This window comes from Pan troglodytes, chromosome 15 (assembly GCF_028858775.2).
Source record: "Pan troglodytes isolate AG18354 chromosome 15, NHGRI_mPanTro3-v2.0_pri, whole genome shotgun sequence".
NCBI classification, from domain to species: Eukaryota; Metazoa; Chordata; class Mammalia; order Primates; family Hominidae; genus Pan; species Pan troglodytes.
In genome coordinates, this window is record NC_072413.2 from 42272003 (window position 1) to 42293726 (window position 21724).

Sequence of the window (21724 nt, forward strand, 5' to 3'; positions counted from 1 at the left end):
CCTAAACTGACTCCTCAATTTGTTGGGATACCAAATAAAATAAAAGATTAGTAAATGACAAACTGACAATAAATTCAATTGGGAAAAAATTCAATAATAGTAAAGAAACCCATCAAAATTAAAACTTGATAGTTGGTACCACTTTAAGACATTTGAAAATGTATTATAAAGCTTGAATAATGAAACAGGAATTGAAAATAAATCAAGAGGGTATACATCACTTATTTCAGTTCACAACATTACGAATTTTTAAAACCAAAGAATATTTTTTTTTAATTATACTTTAAGTTTTAGGGTACATGTGCACATTGTGCAGGTTAGTTACATATGTATACATGTGCCATGCTGGTGCACTGCACCCACTAACTCGTCATCTAGCATTAGGTATATCTCCCAATGCTATCCCTCCCCCCTCCCCCCACCCCACAACAGTCCCCAGAGTGTGATATTCCCCTTCCTGTGTCCATGTGATCTCATTGTTCAATTCCCACCTATGAGTGAGAATATGCAGTGTTTGGTTTTGTGTTCTTGCGACAGTTTGCTCAGAATGATGATTTCCAATTTCATCCATGTCCCTACAAAGGACATGAACTCATCATTTTTTATGGCTGCATAGTATTCCATGGTGTATATGTGCCACATTTTCTTAATCCAGTCTATCATTGTTGGACATTTGGGTTGGTTATACTTACAAGAATTAAGGTACTCAACTATCCAGAGACAAGAAATGAATCACATTACAACAATATTTAATTTTCCAGAATTTTATACCCAGATTAACAATATTAACCATCATACACCTTTAACCTATCATAATTAACCTTCATATAACTTTTCACATATGTGAAAAACTTACCACAGTTCACTTTCATTTCCCTCTCTTATTCTTGTCCTATTATATTTTACATCAAAATATGTTATAGATCCCCAAATTTATGATTACTTTTGCTTTTAACTACAGATTCCTTTTTTTTTTTTTTTTTTTTTTTTTTTGAGACAGAGTCTTGCTCTGTTCCCCAGGCTGGAGTGCAGTGGCATGATCTCTGCTCACTGCAACCTCTGCCTCCTGGGATCAAGTGATTCTCCTGCCTCAGCCTCCCGAGTAGCTGGGATTACAGGCATGTGCCACCATACCTAGCTAATTTTTGTATTTTTAGTAGACACATGGTTTCACCATGCTGGCCAGGCTGGTCTGGAACTCCTGACCTCAGGTGATCCACCCGTGTCGGCCTCCCAAAGTACTGGGATTATAGGTGTGAGCCACCAGGCGCAGCACAATTATCTTTTACAGAGAAAAAAACTAAAAACAAAATCATATATTATTTTTACCCAGTTTATCATTTCCAGAATTCTTAATGTTTTAAGTAAATTTAGATTTTTTTTTAAGACTTTAAAAATTTTATTATTTTTTGAAAATTGACTCAAAGCACACTTTTTTATTTATAAAAAGCATTTCAAATATTTGGAAAACTAATATAATTAATTTCTTTTTTAAATAAATTTCACAATAAGACATATAAAATGGAAAATAATTTAAAGATGAATAACAATGGAACAAATATATACATATATAATATGAGAAAACTTTGAGTTATTAAATTGAGAGACACGAGACAGAATTTCTATTAAAATGTAAATTTAGATTTTTATCTTGTGTAATTTTTTTAAAGCTTCCTTGTGTATTTCTTATAGTTTAGGTGTGCAGACAATTTCCTCAGCTTTGTGTGTGTGTGTGTGTGTGTGTGTGTGTGTGTGTGTGTGTGTGCATGTCCCTCAATGGTAGCCTGTCACCACCTTGTATTCACACAGGGCCCATAGCATGAATGGACTTCGCCAAGTACTCTTGTCAAACCTCAAACATTGACAAGTCTTGCTTACCTGTGCCTCTAAGAAGGGCTTTTCCATGTCTCCTACCTTTTCACCAGTCTTTCTCTTGAATACCTGATAAATGCCCATAAAAAAATACTAGTGAGTGATTGGATGCATCCCTCTTTCTGGGGTTCTCAGGATTCTAAAATGTCTCGATTTTATAAAATCTACTTTAAATTTGGCTCTATATTATCCAGGTAATGCAACCTAGCCTCTTATAGTCTTAAGGATTTCAAAAATACTAATTTGCCTTCCCACCAACAGTGTGTAAGTGCTCCCTTTTGTCCTTATCCTTGACAACGTCCATTATTTTGTGAATTTTTAATGACAGCAATTCTGATAGGTATAAGACAGTAGTTTTAATCTGCATTTCTCTGATAATTAGCGGTGGTGAGCATTTTTTCATATGCTTGTTGGTAGTTTGCATGTCTTCTTTTAAAAAATGTCTGTTCATTTTCTTTGCCCACTTTTTAATGGTTATTTGTTCCTTGTTGTTGCTGAGTTGTTTGAGTTCCTCATTAATTCTGGATATTAGTCCCTTGTGGAAAACAGTATGAAGATTTCTCAAAGAATTAAAAAATAGAATTGCCATTCAATCCAGCTATGACACTACTGGGTATCTACCCCCTGAAAAAAATTGTGTACAAAAGATAACCTGCACTCACATGTTTATCGCAACACTATTCACAATAGCAAAGACGTGGACTCAACCTAAGTGTCCAACAATAGATAATCACAGAAAGAAAATATAAAATATATATACAATATAATACTACTCAGCCATAAAAATGAATGAAATCACATATTTTGCAGCAACCTGGATGGACCTTGAGGCTTTTCTCTTAAGTGAAGCAACTGAGACACAGGAAGTCAAATATTGCATATTTTCACTTAGAAGTGGGAACTAAATAAGGTATACACACGGACATAGAGTGTGGAATAACAGACACTGGAGACTTGTAAGGGTGGAAGGGTGCTAGAGGTGTGAGGAACGAGAAATTACTTAATGGGTTCAATGTAACGTTATTCAGGTCATGGTTACACTAGAAGCTCAGACTTCATCACTATGCAATACCCACATAACAAAACTGTACTTGCACCCCTTAAATTTATACAAATGTTAATATTTTTAAACACTTTAAATTCTGTTTAAATTTCTTATTAAATTTAATTAAAATAATCAAATCAGTAAATTTAAACTCCTTATTATGAGAAATAATCTTCCCTACAACATAATAGAGCAAAAATATTTCAATTTTATTTGCTACTCACTGTCACCCTGGAAATACTGTGCCAGACACGTTAATACAATATCCATAAATTTTTAAATAAATTTATCTTTGGTTGTATTTTTAAGTCGTGAATACTAAAGTTATACAGTTTCCTAACTGTAGTAGACAGAAACCAGCTCAGCTTTAACATATTTGACATGATACATTTTGTATCTGAGGATCCATCTGAGATTACCAGGCTATAATAAATACAAAAATTTTACTTAAATCCAACTGTGTAAAATAAGATGTAAACGTTAACGAAGTCTTCGGCTGTAAAAAACTACTCCCTCACCCAAAAAAAGTAAGTAACTTTTAAACCAGTGGTTATTAAACTGCTTCGTGTTAGAGCTATTTGGGGAGCTTTGAAGATTCCCAATGCATTCTATATAAGTTAAATCATAATCTCTAGGGATAGAAGCCTGGCATCTCAGATATTCAAAACTCTTCAGGAATGTTCATTCTGCAGTCAAGTTTAAGGGCCAGTGGCTTAAACAAGATAGGAGGTAATTCTCTGTTATGTAAAAAGCAGTTTGGAGTTTATATGCAGCTATACACAGTCCTCGGGGACTCAGACTTCTCTTTTTCCACAGTTCTATCTTTAAGAGCCTAGCTTTTATCTTCAAAGTCACTTCAGTGTCAAAAATGACTCTTAAATCTCCAGCGATTATACTCGTGCTTCAGTCAAGCAATAGGAGAAAGCAGGAGAGGGGAAAAAAAAAAAAAAAAAAAAAAAGCTTTGAGCTCCTTCCACTTATGGAACCTTCCCTGAAGTCCTACCTAGCTTATGCTTTTATATAAGTGAGCAGAAGTTGGACATATGAACAAACCTAGCAGCAATGAAAGCTGGGAAACATTTTCTTCTAGCTGGTCACATTACTCAGTTTTCTCTTACAAAAGAGATGAATGCTGCACCCAAGAACAGCCTTTTACATACCAGGCTTAACTCACTGCCAAAATGTTTCCATTCATCCTTCACATGTTGGAATTATAAAAAATATTTTATATCAGGAAAACTTCTGAACTGATGGGATAGCTGAAATGCCTTTTTTTTAACTATTTTCTTTCTGGCCCAAGTTAAGGTTGTATTATATTTTTCCCTAGTTTCTTTATTCCATTGAAATAAGATCCTTTTTAATCCTTATTAAAATGAACGAAGGAAAGATAAATTAATTCTCAAAATTGACAACACGTGGGGTAGAAAGTTAGCAATATGTCTGAAGAAATTCATAAGTATAGATATAGACCAAGTATTTTATTATCTTTGATGAGTCGGTCAAGCTCCCAAGTATGCAAGTTGACATTCAAAAGTAAGTTCATAGGTATTATTAGAAAGGTGTTCATCTGTGTATGTTTCTAGATATAAGTAAGATATTTATTCATCCATCATGAGTTACCTTTCCAAATATTCATCTCTTTTATATTTTTGAGACAATAAAGTTTGAATTCCAGTTTTGTCACTTAGTATCTACACATCTTTTTCATGCAAGAAAACACAACACATTGTTATAAAATTCATATATAAGCCTTCCTTCTTATTCTCCCTGCAAACTCATGAAAGCTCTAGTCATTGGCTAAAGAAGAAGCAGTTCAATAACAAGCAAGAGAATAGAAACAGAAAGATTGAATGCTATTCTTTTTTTTTCCATAAAGTTAAGGGAAAATGGGATTCAATTCCATTTGCACTTAAAAGGACCCTTTAATATTGCTCCATGTAGCATTTTGAATACCTCTAAGTCAGGTAAGTAAAATAAATCTCCCTGTAGGCTAAGATGAAAAAATATTTATTTCATAAGTTTGAATTTTTATTAAAATGATGAAAAAATTTTGCACCCATGGACCATACACATTGTTCAAAACTCTTAACACTAAAAACTTTTCATAACTAAATGCTGTTAATAAAATTACATGTTATAATTTGTTAGATAGAAATTTTATCTAAACAATGTATGTGCAAGTCAGATAATTTTTTAGTAAAAATTTATTCAAAGTAATAAACTAAAAAGAATATAATTCTTCCAAATAATATGAACCAAATTACTTTCTAGTAGGCAACACAAGATGCCACATAATTTGTTTTATTACAGAAAAATAAATGTATTTTCCGAGCTTAAGACTGAATTTTTAGAGCAATAGAATTAAAGTGCTAATTAACACATACCTGGCACAGCTAGACTAGGGCACAACTTCCAAAATAACTTTTTTGAACTTTTAGAAAATATTATACAATATCAAAGAAAATCCTGGTCCAGATCAAAGTGAAGACTAATTTAAAAGTTCATTTGAATTTTTAGTTTTTAAATCTAGTCAAAGATACCATATTTTATTGATACTCAATTAAATTAGAATGAAAACTAGGAACCAACAAGTTTGACCCTCATGCCTCTGAATCTAATTGTTTGTTGTAGCCTTCACGAGTTGAAATCTCACATTTGTTGAGACTAACAAAGAAAAACATGAAAGTTGTGTTTTAATATTATAATATTATAGATGCTCTCAAAATGTTATTTAAAATGTTAAAAATATTCTATGAGCAACTTAAAGACATATTTGAAAAATATTTATGTTAATATGCATATCAGCAGTTAGACAAAAGAACCAAAATATATTAACAGTTTACAATCTCAACTCAAAAGATTTCGTTCAAAAACTGGTAAGGAATGGCACTATGCTTGAAATTAACTGTAGCTCTTAGGTATATATAGCTCTCAGGTATATATACAGATTCTCATAAAATATTTGGGTTCCCGAAGCTTAGGAGTCCTCTTTTGTGATGCAATCCACAGTGTGTACAGGTGTCACTGACTCTGTTTATATCACCTTGTGGGAATTGGGGCTCAGAGAATTGGCATAAAAATGTTGATATTCTTGATACTGTTATTGTTTTGATAATGAACCATTCTTTACCTCTGGTTATAGAGTCTTCCACTAGCATCAGTAAAATTGTAGCAGGTTAATTTGCATGGCAAAGTGTCAGACCCTTGACAACTGGTTCCGTTTAAAAATACGTAATTTAAAAGCTTAGCTATATGTTAATAGGCTACATTTTAGAAACTTTATATATCATGTGTAGCTTTTTATCATTAGAAGATGTAGAAAATGTATTTAGCTAAAAAAAAATCTCAAATTCAATAATCCAGAGATTTGATGTATTTAGTTTCACATATTTTTGGATTTCTAGTTTTAAATTATAATTTAAGTAATACTACAAGTAATATTTTGGTCTACTGATTTAGACTTATTACTATATGTAAAGTTTTTTAAATTTAGCCTATAACCATATAACTAAGCTTTATATTATATAAAATGCACCCACAATGGTGATTTCAGAAAATACTATGTGCTCTTTGCAGCCCAATTGAATAATTTTAAAGATTTTATATATATATACATATATATATAAATAAAACCATCCTGTGGAGACTAGAAACACATACATTAAGCTTACAATTTTATCATAATGACATGAAAGGCCATAAAAAATTGAATCATGTCAGAGATTTGCAAAATATAATTCTTACACTTCCCAACTTTGTTTGTTCTTTGAGACAGAGTCTTGCTCTGTTGCCAGGCTGGAGCACAGTGGCACGATCTCAGCTCATTGCAACCTCTGACTCCCTGGTTCAAGCAACTAATTCTCTTGCCGCAGATTCCCGAGTAGCTAGGATTACAGGCACGCACCACCATGCCCAGATAATTTTTGAATTTTTTTTTTTTTTTGTAGAGTCGGGGTTTCCTTATGTTGGCCAGGATGGTCTCAATCTCCTGACCTCGTGATCTGCCCACCTCTGCCTCCCACAGTGCTCGGATTATAGGCGTGAACCACAACAAGCAGCCGAACAAATTTTATTAAGTAAATCCATAAAAATTTATTTCCCTTACATAAGGACGTACAGTTATAATCAATGTTCTCATAGAGATTTGAATTTTCTCTATATTTACAAATACACAATTGACACTATAGAACAATAATTAATTGCTCTATTTTCTCCTACAGTATGTTTTAAATAGATCCCACATGGCCTAAGAGAGTTAGAGTTTGTTCTAATCGCACAACTGCACTCTAGAAAGTAACATTACTGCTGAATAAAATAATGCTTGTGTATAAAGAAAAATTTGGAAAATAGCAATCAGAATTGAGTTGCCCTTTCTGGATGTAAAGAAAAAGATACACTAAAAACAGAATAATGTTTATCACAGGAAAATCTGAAACAAGTATTAACAACTGGGAAATAAATAAAATATCTTCTGTCCTTACCACAAACAAAATAGAACCATCAATTAAATTATACTGAATTTCACATCAGAGAACCAATTTCAGTGAATACCTTCATAGTGATTACAACCTATGTATAAGGAGTGGCTTCATTAGATGATTATATGGCTTTTGTTAGAAATTCTTAAATTAAAGTCTTCGTAATAGGGTGAATTTATGAAAGGCCTCCATGTTTTTCTTGTTTCTATAATTCAGTAGTTAGCAATAAAATAATGTTTTTCCCATTAAGTATTTTTAAAATAATGTTTACTTGTTTCAAAAAATAATGTTTCGAAAAAATATATTGAAAATTATAGGAGCTGGTTTTTTGAAAAGATCAACAAAATTGATAGACGGCTAGCAAGACTAATAAAGAAGAAAACACAAAAGAATCAAATAGACACAATAAAAAAGGATAAATGGGATATAACCACCGATCCCACAGAAATACAAACTACCATCAGAGAATACTATAAACACATCTATGCAAGTAAACTAGAAAATCAAAAAGAAATGGATAAATTCCTGGACACAAACACCCTCCCAAGACTAAACCAGGAAGAAGTTGAATCCCTGAATAGACAAATAACAGACTCTGAAATTGAAGCAACAATTAATAGCCTACCAACTAAAAAAAGTCCAGGACCAGATGGATTCACAGCCGAATTCCACCAGAGGTACAAGGAGGAGCTGGTACCATTCCTTCTGAAACTATTCCAATCAATAGAAAAAGAGGGAATCCTCCCTAACTCATTTTATGAGGCCAGCATCATCCTGATACCAAAGACTGGCAGAGACACAACCAAAAAAGAGAATTTTTGACCAATATCCCTGATGAACATCGATGCAAACATCCTCAATAAAATACTGGCAAACGGAATCCAGCAGCACATCAAAAAGCTTATCCACCATGATCAAGTGGGCTTCATCCCTGGGATGCAAGGCTGGTTCAACATATACAAATCAATAAACGTAATCCAGCATATAAACAGAACCAAAGACAAAAACCACATGATTATCTCAATAGATGCAGAAAAGGCCTTTGAGAAAATTCAACAGCCCTTCATGCCAAAAACTCTCAATAAATTAGGTATTGATGGGATGTATCTCAAAATAATGAGAGCTATTTATGACAAACCCACAGCCAATATCATACTGAATGGGCAAAAACTGGAAGCATTCCCTTTGAAAACTGGCACAAGATAGGGATGCCCTCTCTCACCACTCCTATTCAACATAGTGTTGGAAGTTCTGGCCAGGGCAAACAGGCAGGAGAAAGAAATAAAGGGTATTCAATTAGGAAAAGAGGAAGTCAAATTGTCCCTGTTTGCAGAGGACATGATTGTATAATTAGAAAATTCCATCGTCTCAGCCCAGAATCTCCTTAAGCTGATAAGCAACTTCAGCAAAGTCACGGGATACAAAATCAATGTGCAAAAATCACAAGCATTCTTATACATCAATAGCAGACAGACAGCCAAATCATGAGTGAACTCCCATTCACAATTGCTTCAAAGAGAATAAAATACCTAGGAATCCAACTTACAAGGGATGTGAAGGACCTCTTTAAGGAGACTACAAACCACTGCTCAATGAAATAAAAGAGGACACAAACAAATGGAAGAACATTCCATGCTCATGGGTAGGAAGAATGAATATCGTGAAAATGGCCATACTGCCCAAGGTAATTTATAGATTCAATGCCATCCCCATCAAGCTACCAATGACTTTCTTTATGGAATTGGAAAAAGCTACTTTGAAGTTCATATGGAACCAAAAAACAGCCTGCATTGTGAAGACAATCCTAAGCCAAAAGAGCAAAGCTGGAGGCTTCACACTACCTGACTTCAAACTATACTACAAGGCTACAGTAACCAAAACAGCATGGTACTGGTACCAAAATAGAGATATAGACCAATGCAACAGAACAGAGCCCTCAGAAATAATACCACACATCTACAACCATCTGATCTTTGAAAAACCTGACAAAAACAAGAAATGGGGAAAGGATTCCCTATTTAATAAATGGTGCTGGGAAAACTGGCTAGCCATATGTAGAAAGCTGAAACTGGATCCCTTCCTTACACCTTATACAAAAATTAACTCAAGATGGATTAAAGACTTACATGTTAGACCTAAAACCATAAAAACCCTAGAAGAAAACCTAGGCAATAACATTCAGGACACAGACATGGGCAAGGACTTCATGTCTAAAACACCAAAAGCAATGGCAACAAAAGCCAAAATTGACAAATGGGATCTAATTAAACTAAAGAGCTTCTGCACAGCAAAAGAAACTATCATCAGAGTGAACAGGCAAGCTACAGAATGGGAAAAAATTTGTGCAATCTACTCATCTGACAAAGGGCTAACATCCAAAATCTACAAAGAACTTTAACAAATTTACAAGAAAAAAACAAACAATCCCATCAAAAAGTGGGCGAAGGATATGAGCAGACACTTCTCAAAAGAAGACATTTATGCAGGCAACAGATACATGAAAAAGTGCTCATCATCACTGGCCATCAGAGTAATGCAAATTAAAACCATAATGAGATACCATCTCACATCAGTTAGAATGGCAATCATTAAAAAGTCAGGAAACAACAGGTGCTGGAGAGGATGTGGAGAAATAGGAACACTTTTACACTGTTGGTGGGACTGTAAACTAGTTCAACTATTGTGGAAGACAGTGTGGTGATTCCTCAAGGATCTAGAACTAGAAATACCATTTGACCCAGCCATCCCATTACTGGGTATATACCCAAAGGATTATAAATCTTGCTGCTATAAAGACACATGCACACGTATGTTTATTGCAGCACTATTCACAATAGCAAACACTTGGAACCAACCCAAATGTCCATCAATGATAGACTGGATTAAGAAAATGTGGGACATATACACCATGGAATACTATGCAGCCATAAAAAAGGATTAGTTCATGTCCTTTGTAGGGACATGGATGAAGCTGGAAACCATCATTCTCAGCAAACTATTACAAGGACAAAAAACCAAACACCGCATGTTCTCACTCATAAGTGGGAATTGAACAATGAGAACACTCGGACACAGGAAGCGGACCATCACACACCAGGGCCTGTTGTGGGGTGGGGGAATGGGGGAGGGATAGCATTAGGAGATATACCTAATGTAAATGATGAGTTAATGGGTGCCGTACACCAACATGGCACATGTATACATAGGTGACAAACCTGTACGTTGTACATATGTACCCTCGAACTTAAAGTATAATAAAAAAAAGAAAATTATATTGACAAGAATTCTGGTAAAGGTAACCTCTAACAGAGTCCCTCCTTGAAACCAACCCTAAGTGAGCAGAGAAGAGAAAGATTGGTGAAAAAGGAATACAGAAGCCAAAAGATGAATGTAGAGAACATTCTCACTCCATGTCACAAATATTTAAGGAATCCTTCCAGGTACCAAATACATAATTCTAAATAAAAGACTATCCAAGGATTCAATGGGAACCCAGTTAGAGGAATTTCTGGTCATTCCTACTGTACCCCCTTATTTAAGAAAGTGAAATCTAGAAACTCTAGCAAACCAAGGAAAATAAAGTCATTCCTATTTAATACACTTTCTTATGTACCAGATAAAGAAATGAAAATTTAAAATGAGTTCTAGTGGTTTGCTCCAACACTATTTCTTAATAGGAAAATGGGGATGCACAAGTAAGTGGGGAGCAGAATTTCTCAACTATGGATGGTAAAAAGAATTGAAGTCTAGAAATTTGACAGACATTAGAAAGATAGTCTCAATATGCCCATAGCTATTTTCTGCACTAAGAACTAAAAAAGGAAGAGAAGGTTATGCTGATAGGAAAACCCAAGTGGTCGCCCAAAACAAAAACCCACAGGAAGTAGTAGCCATAACGGTTTATTTCACCAATAATTAATAGAGAACTTAAAAGAGATGTGACAAAACAAGTGCTCTCAAAACCAGAGAGAGGAGTACCATGGATAAAAATTGAACAGAACCACACTGTGTACATGGAGTAGAAACATGAATGAATGAAACTCTAGCTATTAAACAATGGCTCCTAGTGCATTAGTTAACATAGAGAAAAACTAGGTCAGTATTGAGTTCTATCCAAATCTGGAACTGCACAGAATCTCAGTTTCTTCCTCAGAACCTCTTGACATTAAATGGTATAATGAAAATATTTACTACAAAACTCCCTTCTTAAGTTCTAAGAAAATAATTCAGATAAATAGAGAGGTATATAAAAATGGCGCTCCACACAAAATGACCTATACTATTTTTAAGCAAAGACCAGCTTGGGCTGAAAAATTGAGAATCAAAAAATAGGAAAGTGGAAGATCATGCAAAACCTTTGAAACAAAAATTAAGGAATAATACCACTCTTGAGAAATGAGATTAAAAGTATAAATGTGAATACCAGAAAAAGCCTGAATAGTGAATAATGGGAAAGGAGAAAAATGATAAGGAGAGAGTTTAGGACTAAACAGTAGACGAATGGGAAAGGGGAAAGAATTAGAAAGAGGAGAAGTAAGAAACAAAATAAAACAAAGCATGGGAAAAAAAGAAAGAGAGAAAAAGAAAATATCTCCAGCTTGTGAAAGAAGAGATTCTCATAAATTTGTTTGAGTTCATTGTAGATTCTGGATATTAGTCCTTTGTCAGATGAGTAGGTTGCAAAAATTTTCTCCCATTCTGTAGGTTGCCTGTTCACTCTGATGGTGGTTTCTTTTGCTGTGCAGAAGCTCTGTAGTTTAATTAGATCCCATTTGTCAATTTTGGCTTTTGTTGCCACTGCCTTTGGTGTTTTAGAAATGAAGTCCTTGCCCAAGCCTATGTCCTGAAAGGTATTGCCTAGGTTTTCTTCTAGGGTTTTTATGGTTTTAGGTCTAACATGTAAGTCTTTAATCCATCTTGAATTAATTTTTGTATAAGGTGTAAGGAAGGGATCCAGTTTCAGCTTTAGAAAAAAACAAAGAACCCCATCAAAAAGTGGGCAAAGGATATGAACAGACACTTCTCAAAAGAAGACATTTATGCAGCCAAAAAACACATGAAAAAATGCTCATCATCACTGGCCATCAGAGAAATGCAAATCAAAACCACAATGAGATAGCATCTCACACCAGTTAGAATGGCGATCATTAAAAAGTCAGGAAACAACTAGTGCTGGAGAGGATGTGGAGAAATAGGAAGACTTTTACACTGTTGGTGGGACTGTAAACTAGTTCAACCATTGTGGAAGTTGGTGTGGCGATTCCTCAGGGATCTAGAACTAGAAATACCATTTGACCCAGCCATCCCATTACTGGGTATATACCCAAAGGATTATAAATCATGCTGCTATAAAGACACATGCACACGTATGTTTACTGCGGCACTATTCACAATAGCAAAGACTTGGAACCAACCAAATGTCCAACAATGATAGACTGGATTAAGAAAATGTGGCACATATACACCATGGAATACTATGCAGCCATAAAAAATGATGAGTTCATGTCCTTTGTAGGGACATGGATGAAGCTGGAAACCATCATTCTCAGCAAACTATCACAAGGACAAAAAAACCAAACACCACATGTTCTCACTCATAGGTGGGAATTGAACAATGAGAACACATGGACACAGGAAGGGGAACATCACACACCAGGGCCTGTTGGGTGGTTGGGGGACGGGGGAGGGATAGCATTAGGAGATATACCTAATGTAAATGATGAGTTAACGGGTGCAGCATACCAACATGGCACATGTATACATATGTAACAAACCTGCACATTGTGCACATGTACCCTAAAACTTAAAGTATAATAATAATAAAAAGAAAGAAGAGATTCTCAAGGAAGCAGAATCACAGAGGGGGAAAAAAGCCAACAAACTCTTTGTACCCTAATTTGTTTCCTTAACTTTCAAAAAATTTATTTTATTTTCAATTCACACCTAAAAATTGTGACAGTAAAGGACAACCAAATCTTGTCTTTTTCTTTAAGGACATATTTAGCCTTGGGTTAACTTTCCATTTCTGTTTCCTTGGAAACTTGATAAAGTATAATGTCAGCTGTATTACCAGGGAAGGTTTCTTATGGTAAAAATGGCCACTGATTGATAAGTTACATTTGACTTGAAGTATGGATGGTTTAATGGTAAATTGTCTATATGTATTGTGTACAACATGAAGTTTTAATACATATATACACAGTGTGGAATAGCTAAATAAAGCTAATTAACATATGTATTACATCGTATGTTTTCTTAACTTTGATTAAAATAAAATAATTTTTACTTTGCGAAAATAAAGTTTAAGTGAAGGAAAACTTGAATTTACATTCAAAAATAGTTTGTGGTGTAAATTTGAAGCAACCTGATAGACCAAGATGCTGAGATTACCCACCTTCTGAAAATAATCAAAATTTCCAGAAAAGAACATCATTTTATAAGACTATCTAGAATTCATTTAAGAAATTAAAAAAATACTCAGTCCAGAAACCAAGCAATTATGGGTATACAGAGAAATAAACCAAAGATGAATTTCAGCTTTTACATTGATGGTTTTGCCAGAAATACAAATTTGTATGCCATTCTCTACATAACACAGGAGATAGAAGAGAAAACCCATGTCCTATTTAAGTGGAGAGTCTACTAGGAGATCTTTGCCTAAAACTTCATGTGATCCTGGAAATAAAGTAGAAGTAGCTCTTCTCCCAGGAAATTGAAAGAATAACCATCTATCTTAAGCTCCAGCTGTAAGTGAAGAGAGAAAAATACATCCTCTAAAAATTTACAGTCACAATTAATCCCCACATGAGTTTATTGCTGTAAAAGTTTATAAAATGAGAACTGAGTTTAAAGTACTCTGGGATGTCTAATATTTAAGGTATTCATCAGAAGAGAAAGCAGTCTTTTCTGAGGAAATCCCTGTTCATCACAGATATCAAAGAATTGCTGAGGTTAAGTTCCTGGTAAAATAAGGACCTAATAAAGAAGTCCCCATGATATGAAATTGAAAACAAAAAACAATAGAATAATATTCAGCAAAAATTAACTCCTGAAACTATAAGATTAAAATGTATTAAATAAATATATCAAGTATGTGTCAAAAAAAAAGTTGTGGTAAAATATTAGTTCAGTACAAGAGTATTTAAGAAAGAATAAAAAAGAGTGCTTAGAAATTATAGATAGATAGATATAACCTGATATATATAAACCTGATATTTTGTCTTAATTTCAATTATTTTTATATCTATTGATATATATCTTCAGTTATATTTATAATATACATATATTTATATCTTCGAATATATATAAATAATTAAGACAGAATATTAGAGTCAAACTTTGAACAGATTAGTCACAGTTAGAAAATTCAGCATCTTTAAAATATACCTGAATAAATTATCTAGAATTATATAGAATACAAAAATAGAGGTTAAAAGAAAAAAATAAGAGAAAGACAAGTGAATGAAACTAGTATAAGTTTAATCAAAGTATTAAAAGAAAGGAGAGGATTGAGCAGAGGAAGTATTATTTTTTAAAAATGGATGACAATTTATAAAAACAGCTTAAGGACAAGTCTTCAAATTTGGAAATCCAAACTAATCACCAAGAATATAAATTTTTTTAAAAAATCTGCATGTGGGGGTAAGGGTATCTGTGTATTTCTCTGTGTGTGTGTGTACAGATATCTTTTTGTGTGTACAGACATACATATACACACACAAATACACCACAAAAAGCTACATCAAATTGAAAATATTAAATAAAGGTTGAGAAAAGAAGATATAAAACTGTAAAGGAAGAGATAATTAGATTGACAGCTGACTTTTAAACAACAATAATGGAGGCAAGAAGCATTGGCAAAAGAGAACATGGAATTATAAGAAATAAACAATTAACTGAAAAGGAAGCAAAAAATATTCAGTTAAATAAAAATATTGCCAAACTAAGTAGCTAAACATAGCTGTATGCTCTTAACAAGAGACATATCAAAAATTATAAGGATACAGAAAGTTTGAAAATAAAAACATTAGAAAATAATATACCAGGAAAGTTTCAACTAAAAGAAATCTGGCATAACTACACTAATATCTGAAAATATATCCTTTAAGGCAAAAAGATTACTAAAGAAAATAAAGTGAGAGTAAAGGACAACCAAATCTCATCTTTTTCGTTAAGGACATATTTAGACTTGGGTTAACTTTCTATTTCTGTTTCCCTGGAAACTTGATAAAGTATACTGTCAGCTGTATTACCAGGCAAGGTTTCTTATGGTAAAAATGGCCATTGATTGATAAATTACATTTGACTTGAAGTATGGATGGCGTAATGGTAAATTTTTGTATAAATTTTACTGGGATTAAGAAAGCTCAGGTAGCTGGTAAAACATTATTTCCAGGTGTGTGAATGTGAGGGGTGTTTTAAAAAGAGATTAGTGGCTGGGCATGGTGGCTCACACCTGTAATCCCAGCACTTTGGGAGACCGAGGTGGACGTATCACCTGAGGTCAGGAGTTTGAGACCAGCCCGGCCAACATGGGGAAAACTCATCTCTACTAAAAATACAAAAATTAGCCAGGTGTGGTGGCATGCCTGTAATACCAGCTACTCGGGAGGCTGAGGCAGAAGAATCACTTGAACCCGGGAGGCAGAGGTTGCAGTGAGCCGAGATCACACCACTGCACTTCAGCCTTGGCCACAGAGCAAGACTCCATCTCAAAAAAAAAAAAAGAAAAAAAAAACAGAATAGCATAACACTGTAATTGTGGTATGAAAACTACTGTTATCCGCATCTATGCATGTGTAACAAACCTGCACATTGTGCACATGTACCCTAGAACTTAAAGTAGAATTTTAAAAAAAGAAAACTACTGTCATCCTAAGTAGAAAGACTAAATGATGAACCAATCAAAAACAATAACTACAACTTTTCAAGACATAGAGAGTTCAATAAGATATAAATAGAAACAATAAAAGGTTAAAAAGCCACGGGGGATGAAGGTGCAGATTTTATATTAGTTTTCTTTTTGCTTGCTTGTTTATTTATGCAAAGAGTGATAAGCTGTTATCAAGTTTAAATAATTAGTTTTAAGATGGTATTTACAAGCCTCATGGTAACACCAAACCAAAAAATATATGATGAATACAAAAAAAATAAAAAGCCAGAAAATAAATAATATCACCAGAAAAAATCTCCTTCACTAAAGGAAGGCAGGAGGAAAGAAGGAAGAGAAGACCATAAAACAGCCAGAAAACAAATAACAACACAGCAGGAGTAAGTTATTACTTATCAATAATAATATTGAATGTAAATGGACTAAATTCTCCAATCAAAAGACAGAGTGGCTGAATGGATGAAAAAACAACACTCTTTGATTTACTGCATACAAGAAACACTCTTCACTTATGAAGATACACATAGGCTGAAAATAAAGGGATGGAAAAACATATTCCATGCCAACAGAAACCAAAAAAGAGCAGGAGTTGCTATACTTATATAAGAAAAAAGATTTCGGCCAGGTGCAGTGGCTCACGCCTGTAATCCCAGCACTTTGGGAGGCCAAGGCAGGCAGATCACAAGGTCAGGAGATTGAGACCATCCTGGCTAACACGGTGAAACCCTGTCTCTACTAAAAAATACAAAAAATTAGCCAGGCGTGGTGGCAGGTGCCTGTAGTCCCAGCTACTTGGGAGGGTGAGACAGGAGAATGGCGTGAACCCGGGAGGCGGAGCTTGCAGTGAGCCGAGATCACGCCACTGCACTCCAGCCTGGGCAACAGAGTGAGACTCCATCTCAAAAAGAAAAAAAGAAAAAAGAAAAAAGATTTCTAGACAAAAACTATAGGAAGAGACAAAGAAGATCACTATATAATGATAAAGTGGTCAATTCAGTAAGAGGATATGAACAGACACTTCTCAAAAGAAGACATAGGCATGAAAAAGAGGCATATGAAAAAATGCTCAACATCATTAATAATTAGAGAAATGCAAATCAGAACCACAATGAGATACCACCTCAACACTAGTCAGAATGACTATTATTAAAAAGCTCAGAAAAGAACAGATGTTGGCAAGTTGTGGAGAAAAGGGAATGCTTATACACCACTGGTGGGAGTATAAATTAGTTCAGCCAGTGTGGGAAGCAGTTTGGAGATTCCTCTAAGAACTTAAAACAGAATTACCATTTGATCTAGGAATCCCATTATTGGGTATATACCCAAAGGAATGTAAATCATTCTACCACAAAGACACATGTGTATATGTTCATCACAACACTAATCATAATAGCACAGACTTGGAATCAACCTAAATGCCTATCAACAGTGAACTGGTTAAAGAAAATGTGGTACATATACACTATGGAATACTATGCAGCCTTAAAAAAGAATAAGATAATGTCCTTTGCAGCAACATGGATGGAGCTGGAGGCCATTATCCTAAGTGAATTAATGAAGTAACAGAAAAGCAAATACTACATGTTCTCACCTATACATGGGAGCTAAACATTGAGTACACATGAACACAAAAAAGGGAGCAAGAGACATTGAGGCTTACTTGAGAGTGGAGAGTGAGAGGCAGGTGAGGATCTAAAAACTACCTATAGAGTATTATGCTTATTACCTGGCTGCTGAAATAATCTGTACACCAAACCCCCACAGCACACAATTTACCTGTATGACAAATCCTTCCATGTACTCCCTTAACCTAAAACAAAAGTTAGAAAATAATGTGAAAATTAAATAAAAATTAATAAATAGGTAAACTTCGACCTCATTATTACTCTGTAAATAAACTAAAAGTTCTTAAACTACGTTGACATTTAAGTTGCACATTATCCTGGACAAGAAACCTATGTAAATTACTCATTCAAAGCCAACAGATGTTTTTGTTTCCTTAAATCTTAGAAAATTATTTTGTCTAAATACATAGAATTAAAAAATAAAATTATTTATTCACTGAATTTGTTGGTATGTATGCCACTGTGACAATAAGTGTTATATTTCCATCCTTCCCAGGTGTTATAAAACTGAAAATTAAATATACTCAATACATATGAAACCTTTCCTCACTCAAAAGTTTACAGTGCAGCTTTTTTCCTCTCCTTTATCTTTACTTCTGTTTTCTTTCTTCCTATTCATACTTTTTAAAAATATGTTTGACCATATTCTAAATACTACTTTAAATAAAAGCATAATTGCTTTTACTAGAATGTAAATAAAAATTATTGTGGAATTAGGTGTTATATTTATTAAGGAATAAAATAAGCATTTTTCTTTCTAGTGCTTGAAATAATATTGTTTTAATTGTTCCTGAACATTTGTAAATTACTGTCTTTATCAGATGTTTTGGCAAACTTGCCAAGCAGAGTGAAGGTTAAAACAGTAACTCAAAAAGTGTTCTTCGTACCACAATTCACACTTCCTGCTTAAAATCTCAGGAATGCTCTCAACTGCGTATTTCATTTAATTAGTAGGTCTGATCAAAGGTAGGTGAATAAGAGTTCAGTGTTTTCTCATAGGTGTATATATATATATAAATGGCTTCATTACATACTTATATCTATATTCATGGGTAAATTTTAGAATTACTAAAGTGTTTCCTCTCATTTGAAACAAATACAGGAATTTAGATTATATTTGCCATCAAAATTAATCATCGCATTGTTTTTCAAATCTAAATTTGGACTAAACATTCACAGTTACTACTAAATCTATTGAACATCAAGTGATTTCTGATGTTTACTATAAAACTGCTTCTTAATTATTCAGTTTTTCTATTCCCCTACTTGTCAACATTCCATCACATTATCTTCTTCCACATATTTAGCATTGAGAACCTTTAATTAATAAAGTACAACATTTAATAATTTACAAATTTCTATGAAAAATAAGAAGATTGAACACAGTCATTTTGAATCAAAAAGGTAATTCCAAGGAAAAAAAGTTATGTTGATCATAAAAATCCTTAATCACAATGGAAAATAAATATGTAGAAAATCTCAGTTTAGAAAATATTCTTCGGTGCCTCTAAAATGTACTTTTTCGAATAATAAAGTATGTGAATGTAAATGAATTGAGAAAAGTAAAAATCTTGGAGTATTGTTCTGATGAACTCTGGAAAACTCTTCAGAGCTATAATCCTCCTTTCAAATAAATACTTCTGGAATTTTTCTAAATCTGTTTTTACTCTGTAAAGGATCACACAGTTTTGATATAAAATTCCAATGAATATTCAGAATTTGGTATTTATTTGCATGAAAATTCTAAATGCAGAAGATAATGCCACTTGTCTGTAGGCCAACAATAGCTTAAATTTCCTTTATGAAAGAAACACCTGGTAAGTGACCGGGATTAAATAGTGGTATAAGAAAAGGGAAAGGATTCTCAAACCTCTAAGAATGGTCTCCAGACAGACACTATCCTGGTAAGCAGTTAACTAATCTCCTTACTACATATGGCCCCCCAATCCCTGACTGTATCTGGCCCATTCCACTGGCCTGCTTCTGATATCTACCATGTAATGGGGGTCCCACAATAAAGTGCTAAAACATCAGTGGTGTCTAAGACTCATTTTTGACACAAATTGGACCAAAGGGGAAAAATTATCCCCGGGAAGCTGATTAAGTAGGAATACCCCAAACCCTATTTCTCAATTTTATGCTATCTTCATATTTGCATTTCACATGAGTTTCTTCTAGACATTATACAGTAGGGTCTTGGTTTTGCATTTTTTAAAACACACTCTGAAAATCTCTTTTAACTATTTATATAGTTAGGCTTAAATATGTAATTTTGATAGTTATTTTCTAATTTTCATTTCCTATCAGTTTGAGGTCCTTCAACAAGGAAATAAAATGAATTACTCAACATGGATTAAAAACTTAAATACAAGACTGGAAACTATAAAGTTCTAGAAGTAAACTGGGAAAACACTTGAGATAATTGTTCTAGAAAAAGATTTTTATGACTAAGACCTCAAAAGAACAGGTAACAAAAACAAAAATAAACAAGTGGGACTATACTAAACTAAGAACTTTTTGCATAGTAGAGGAAACAACAGAGTGAAGAGACACTCTCTTGAATAGCAGAAAATATTTGCAAAGTATGCATCCAATAAGAGATTAATATCCAAAATATACAAGTAACTTAAATAATAGTAGAAAGAAGAAGGAAGGAAGGAAGGAAGGAAGGAAGGAAGGAAGGAAAGAAAGAAGGGAGGGAGGGAGGGAGAGAGAGACGGAGGGAGGGAAGGAAGGAGAGAGAGAAAAGAAGAAAAGGAAAGAAAGAAAAAGAAGAAAGAAAGAGGAAGGAAGGAAGGAAGGAAGGGAAAAACACAAATAATTCCATTAAAAAGAAGGCAAAGGACATGAATAGACACTTCTCAAAAAACACATCCAAATGTCTAACAGGTGTATAATGCTCAACATCACTAATCATCAGGGAAATGCAAATCACAACCACAATAGGATATCAGCTTACCCCAATTAGAATGGCTATAATTAAAAAGGCAAAAACAATGGATGCTGGTGCAGAGACAAAAAACGGGAACTCTTATGCACTATGGGCAGCAATGTAAAGTAATACAACTGCTATGAAAAACAAAATTATCTCAAAAAACTAAAAATAGAATTATTATATGATCCAGCGATCCTACTACTATGTATTTATCCAAAGAAAAAGAAATTGGTGTATCAAAGAAATACCTGAATTTGCATGTTTATTATAGCACTATTCACAAGAGCAAAGATGTGGAATCAACCTAAGTGTTTACCAATGAGTACATCGATAAAAAATATGCTAAACGTTTTCCAAATGGAAGTACTACAGTTATTAGCACACAAAAAAAGAGAAGATAAAAGCAAATCAAAAAGTGTGCTAAAATTATGGAGTTTAGCTTGTGTCTAATTTAATCTGATTTTAACTTACAAAAAATCAATCTGACAGCAGGGTAGAGAATGCATTGTAGAAAGACAAATCCCAAAAATTAGAGACTAATTTTGAAGCTATTATAGCTCAGGGACAATATGATAGATGGTTTAATTATCAGTAGCTGTAGGGATAGAAAGGAAAGGTTGAATATGATAAATGATATGCAAAAACCTATACAATTTGACTGAATGGGGATAAAAAATGAAGGACAGAGAGGTGTCTATTACAAACAGTATAAGAAAAAGAAAGTTATTGATAGTTTTACCTGAAGAGTAAAAGGACTAGATTTATATTTTTAAAAAGTCTTTCTGAAGAATGTATTTGGGAAAGAGAAGAAACAGGGTAAGGAAACAATTTATGAGACAAATGCAATATTTCAAATAAAACTGTTCGGAACCCAAAGTA